General features: G+C 36.4%; 1 pseudogene; it reads right to left on the bottom strand.

Moving 5' to 3' along the window:
• LOC107693262 (E3 ubiquitin-protein ligase RNF115-like) overlaps nucleotides 1-2,951 on the bottom strand; it is a 10,895-nt pseudogene extending 7,944 nt beyond the window's left edge.
• Between the last annotated feature and the right edge of the window lie 3,813 nt (nucleotides 2,952-6,764).

Below are 6,764 nucleotides of genomic sequence, written 5' to 3'. Positions count from 1 at the left end.
ATATATATATTTATATAGATAGATAGATAGATAGATAGATTATAATTGATTATTATTATTATTTTACATCATTTGTAAAACAGTTTAAAATTGTAAAACAATTAAACAGTTTTGCTGTTTAATATGATTTGTGTAAAAGATGATCCATCTTTTGGACCAGATACATTACTAGGTAAAAGTTACTAACTAATAGCTAACGCTTATGAGACGAGGTGGTCTTCCTCAAGGGGGAAAATTCAAATCTTAAAACTTTGTTTTATTAGAAGCATTTGTATGTGTAAAAGTAATCAGTAATGAATAATTATTTTTAAAATGTTAGACAATTCATTGATTAAAATGTGTGGATTCCCTGGCTGATACAATTAAAACATTTTGAGGAATATTTTAGTCTCCTTTCTCATCATATTTTCAAGGTGCTTAAAATAGTCAAGACTGATTATTTTTATTATTATTATTATTTTTTGTTAGCAGAATACTGTCCTAAATTTTAAATTAGTCAAATTAGTCAAGTCAAATCCCAATACAAAGATATACTAAATATATTATGAGTGTTGCAACTGTAAGATGTCAACAGATTCTCTCAGTAAAATAAAATATATATTTATGAATAAACCATTTTCATGGCAGAACTGAATGTTAACATTTAAATACAGATATTCGGTCTTTCAGAACTCCTAGTAGACAGCAGCTATAACAAGTGGCCATACACACCCCTCCACAGCCGGTCCCTGATCCAGTCTAGAGTTACGCTGCTGGCTGTTTTGAGTGAGGAGCGCAGGCTCTGTGCAGTCTGATAACGTCTCCACGGACGCTACAGGTCCCGCTGTCCCAGGGGCAGGATCACCAACTGCTGCCTGGACCCCTGAGCAGCTGTGGAGCGCATCTGTGATGGTGGGGGCGGAGAGGAGCGCTGAATGTTCCATGAAGAGCAGCTGCCACAGCTAATGGAAAAGACAAAAGGCTCATAGAGAAACAAAACCATGACTGACCCCCCTTAAGGAATCGTTTCCTTTTATATACTGTACATATATTGTAATTACAAATAATAACACATTTTAAAGTAGAAAGGCTTAAATACTATTAGAGTTATTTTAGCATATTATAGATTTTTTAAAATATTTTTAATTAGATTTTATTTTCATTTAAATTTAAGGTTTTTTGTAAGTCTGTTATGTGCTCCTGTCATTTTGATTAATTTTAGTTTTATAAAATATTACTATTTCGATATTTTTCGAATTTTTATTTTAGTTTTTACTTTAAAAATTTATTTCTTTTATTTTCCTTTTTATTAATTAATTTTATTGCTTTGGCAAGGCAACATTTTCCAAAAAAAAATACAAAAACATTTTCTAAAAATTGTTTTCATAGTTGTAGTTAATGATATACAGGTGCATCTCAAAAAAATTTGAATATCGTGAAAAAGTAACATTTCAAAAAGTGAAACTTTCATATATTCTAGATTCATTAAATGTTAAGTACAACATTTCAAACGTTTTTTTGTTTTAATTTTGATGATTAGAGCTTTTAGCTCATGAAAGTCAAAAATCCAGTATCTCAAAATATTAGAATATTTACATTTGAGTTTCATTAAATGAAAATCCCTACAGTATAAATCCCGGGTATCTCTTGTTCTTTGAAACCACAATAATGGGGAAAACTGCTGACTTGGCAATGGTCCAGAAGACAATCATTGACACCCTCCACAAAGAGAGTAAGTCACAGAAGGTGTAATATACGTATATATATATATATATATGTTGCTCAAATGATCAGTTATAGGAAGGCCGTGTGAAAAAAATATACCTCTGCGAACTGTGAAGCCATGTCATCACCGCCTACAGCAGCAGCACCATCTCGACTCTGAAGAAGACTAATGAAACATGTTTTACGCATTGTAAATGACAAACATCATAATTACAAAGGATATATATTGTCTAAGTTGAGTAAACAGAGGTGTATGGAATTACAGTAATAAAAAAAAAAAAAAACATTTCAGTCTTGATCATTAGTTACTGACATAAAAGCAAAACTTACTTTGAGTTCTCGGACACCTCTTCAATGAAGCCAGATTCACATCTGGGACAAACATATTCCTGTTCAAACACACATTATTACAATGTTTATCTGTCATAAAAATGTTTATCTGTAATGTTTTCTAGATTATCATCTATCAGATCTAACCAACTGCATCTAAGTTCTGATGCTGACTCAAGTTTTTTGAAAAAATATGGGCTTATGTGTTTGCCCTAGTGAAAAAATAAATACTATAATGTATTTGAAATGTATTTCATGCCAAGTGTACTAAAAATACATTTACATCTTTCTGTATACTTAATAAAAATACCCTGCAATTGTACTTTTGGTATACTTCAAGTCTGCTAAATTGGAACAACTAATTTTGTACTTAATGCACTTTAATTGTGTGGAAGTAGTGCTGAAGTCCAACTAAATATATACTGAAGTATATTTGATTGTGCTAATTCAAGTGGAACTATTGCAAGTAGACTTTTGGTAAACTTTAAATATTCTGCATTTAAAGACCGATATTATTCAAAGACCATACAATCCTCATCAATAGTCACATTAAATAGGTCCTATTTTGCTTTTTCACTTTTTTAATTTTAGTCAGTGTGTAACGTGAACCACATTCCCATAGTCCTACACCAATGCACGTGAAGTTCGTGAACTCATACAAACGCTACATGTATATGAATTATGGAATACTGTAAGTTAACGTTAGTGCTTCTACTGCAAGTTATCACTGTAAGAAGGAAAAATTAAGTCACGGGGCAAGCACACAAAACGCATGGATTTTCATGAACTAAGTGTTGCTGTGTACTTACAGGAAGCTTGGGGTCGATTTCACCTCTACAGTAGTGACAGAAGAACCGCTGTCGTGGAGCAGCAGCAGCGGCCTCCGCCAAAGGAGCGTCGGTTGACAAGGAGACAGTTTAGATCAGAATCAGAGCCGTTGAGAAACATATACATGAAAATAGTTAGGTTTAAAAAGATTATAGATTATATTGATTAGATGTCATTTTCAAAATGTTCTCCGCATATTACAAGAGCTTGTCACCCAGCGATAAGCACTGTTATTCAACGAAACTGACGTCAGAGAGTGGGATAGTCTTACAGATCCGAAACAGGGATGACGGTTTTTGTGGGCGGAGCCTATCTGGAGGCAGAGAATGACGGTTTTCAAGCGGCAGTCTATAGAGCCATGGAATAAAATAATTTAAAAAAGGTACATTTGATTTTATATTTCAAAATTCTGACTTTATTCTCGCAATTCCGAGATTATATCTCACAATTCTAATAAGGAAAAACAACTCGTCATTCTCTCTTTTCCCCTCGGCTCTTCTGGCTTTGGGCCAGTGTGTGCTGTGATTGGTTAGCTGGGCCAGTGTGTGCTGTGATTGGTTAGCTGGGCCAGTGTGTGCTGTGATTGGTTAGCTGGGCCAGTGTGTGCTGTGATTGGTTAGCTGGGCCAGTGTGTGCTGTGATTGGTTAGCTGGGCCAGTGTGTGATTGGCAGCACTCGGCGCCTGGTCGGGAAATGTCACGCCCCTTACCATAGCCGCCAGCGAGCTTGTGTAAATATTGTGCCAAAATCAAATCAATTTGAACGTGATTTAAACCCGGATGATTGTAACCACTCTAGGTTTGTCTGCCTTGGGGAAACTAGCGTGTCTCTGACATAGTGATAACACTAGTTGCCTTCTCTAATGCAGCTCAACCAGGTCTGTCCCACTCGTCTGTATCTGTGATATCACAAATCACGGAAAATATGCGTTGTAGTCCAAACGAGTCGTTCGTTGTAGTTTCTGAAAAGTGATTTCTGTTAAATAAAATATCTCCTTTTGAATTGGACTTTGAGCTTTGTAACTTCACAGATCTTTTTTATGCTCAAACAGCAACATTACAGACTAACTAAAGTTGAAAAAGTGAAAAAGCATAATAGGACCCCTTTAAATAATATTTCTATTAGTAAGGTTTAAATAATATTTCATGCTGTAACTGTAGGGCTAATACAATACGTCCCCTATGAACAGCATATGTGAATATTATGTAGACCTATTGTTTAAATCGAATTTATGCTTTAAAAGTAGAGTAATCATAACAGTTTTCATCCATAGTATGTCCATTTAAATGTCTGCGTTTAGCTTCAAATGGCGTCTTTGACGACAGTATTCTATAAAAATGATTTGACATCAAAAGGCACAAAAATATTTTACCCATTTATCTCCACTTGGGGGAAGTCGTGGCCTAATGGTTAGAGTCGGACTCATAACCCAAAGGTTGTGGGTTCGAGTCTCATACCGGCAGGGATTGTAGGTGGGGGGAGTGAATGTACAGCGCTCTCTCCCACCTTCAATACCACGACTGAGGTGCCCTTGAGCAAGGCACCGAACCCCCAACTGCTCCCCGGGCGCCGCAGCATAAATGGCTGCCCACTGCTCCGGGTGTGTGTTCACGGTGTGTGTGTGTTCACTGCTGTGTGTGTGCACTTTGGATGGGTAAATGCAGAGCACTAATTCCGAGTATGGGTCACCATACTTGGCCACATGTCACATGTCACGTCACACTTGTTCCCAGTGTTTTTCTGCAACCACTATGCGCGCGCAGTGACGTAACTGTGACGTCTACTCTGAATTGGTCTATAGAGTGAGTTTGGGGCGGGACTCTCATTTCGTCGTTTAATATGTGACCCTGGACTACAAAACCAGACATAAGGGTAAATTAAAAAAAAGAAGAATATGAAAGCTGAATAAATTAGCTTTTCATTCATGTATGGTTTTTTTTATGATAGGACAATATTTGGCTGAGATACAACTATATTAAAATCTGGAATCTGAGGGTGCAAAAAAATCCAAATATTTAGAAAATCGCCTTTAAAGTCACCATGAAATCAAAATTGAAAATTCTTATTTTTTTAATGGAATACTGTAGTGTTTATTATAAATAATTTATCCGTGCACTTCATACTTTTTTTTTTAATTCATATGCCCTCAGTAATCTTTAATCAAAAACGTTAACCTCCCCTCCCCCTCAAAACGACTCATCTTCTCTTCTGGTCACGAGCTATGGCGCAAGGGCGGAGCTAGTGATGTGAGGGTAAACGCTGGGATAAAAGACGGGGAAAAGCTGAAGCTGATGCTTCACTTTATAGCACTGACACCAGTCATGAGGGAGTACGTTACCCCTAAACATTGAAAAGATATTATGACATTACTCTTAGGCCATCGCAAAACTACTTTTTTTCATGAATATGACTTAACCTGATGGAGGACGCGCTCAGTCATTCAGGCAGTCTCTCTCTCTCGCGCTGTTTAGGCATGTTTTGTGCCGTTGAACGTCGTCGTCATCCTTAATAAATAAAACATTTCTTCATGCTTGGGTGTCGGTGGTGAATCCAGTGGAGAGAAATCCCCAACCACTAATGGTGCGTTCAAGTCATGTCGGATAGATTGTATTTACGAGTTGAACGCACATGAACGCCACCACAAAGTCGTTATTACCAGTGGGAAACTCGAAATTTTCTTTAAGCCCCGAGTTTCCGAGTTGGGGGCGTGTCAATGAGAAACATGGCGGAATCGATGGATGCAACGTCTGTAGTTGACGGTAAATTTTTGTTTAAATTGATAGTTTAGTTGTCCTATAAACTTAAATTGGTAATGTTCTTGTTACGCAGCTAGTTAATGAAATCCAAGTAAAAAAATGCAGACCCTGTTGTATTTTCTTGTAATTTATTAAAAGAAGGTACACCGCCATCTTGTGCCGACTAAACTGACTTGAACGCACCTTACGTCGTAATTACGACTTGTCAACAACGAACGTCCCAGGAGGACTTGAACGCAGCATAACTGCAAACTGGCATTCAGATCTGCCTCCATTTTGTTAGCAACGCCCCAACTTCCAACGATCCAATCAATTCCCGAAGGATGAAATCAAGTCCCACCCTCTCATTTCAGTTGCCGTTTCACTCGGATATACGTCACAGTAGAGAAGAAAAGAGGACCACAACTTCCTTTCATGGCGACTTTAAATTTGTCAAAATGAAGTTCTTAGCAATGCATATTACTAATCAAAAATTAAGTTTTGATATATTTACAGTAGGAAATTGACAATATCATCATGGAACATGATCTTTACTTAATATCCTAATGATTTTTGGCATAAAAGAAAAATCGATAATTTTGACCCATACAATGTATTTTTGGCTATTGCTACAAATATACCCGTGCTACTTATGACTGGTTTTGTGCTCCAGGGTCACATATGTGCAAAGGCAAAGTAAGATGTATATTCATGAACTTTAATAAAACAAATAACACCGTGACAGTTACAAGAACATACAGCAGCAATACAATAACAGTAAAACAACCAAGTAATACTTCCATTTAGGTATATACTATAGTGTTAGACAAAACATTAGATTGAAATTACAAAAAAAAAAAGTTACATATCACAAAAGCAACACAAATATGTTGGCCACTGATAACCGCACCAACCTCCGCTACCACATTTTGATAAGAAATTTTGAGTTTTATATCAAGGTATGAAATTTGATTCAGTATTCCAAAGCTTTTCAAAGCACAAATGACCTGTTTCAACTCGTGAAAATAAAACATTAGTCGTGTATAACTGCAAAGAGGTACATACAGTAGTTCAAGCTGCATCAAAACATGCTTTTTCATAAATAAAGGTCTAAGCAAGAAATCCATCCGTCGTGAATCTCTAAAATAAGATATGGGATTTCTCTCT

This window comes from Sinocyclocheilus anshuiensis, unplaced genomic scaffold (assembly GCF_001515605.1).
Source record: "Sinocyclocheilus anshuiensis isolate Anshui unplaced genomic scaffold, SAMN03320099.WGS_v1.1 scaffold566, whole genome shotgun sequence".
Classification (NCBI taxonomy): Eukaryota; Metazoa; Chordata; class Actinopteri; order Cypriniformes; family Cyprinidae; genus Sinocyclocheilus; species Sinocyclocheilus anshuiensis.
This window is presented reverse-complemented; position numbering and strand designations above follow the sequence as displayed.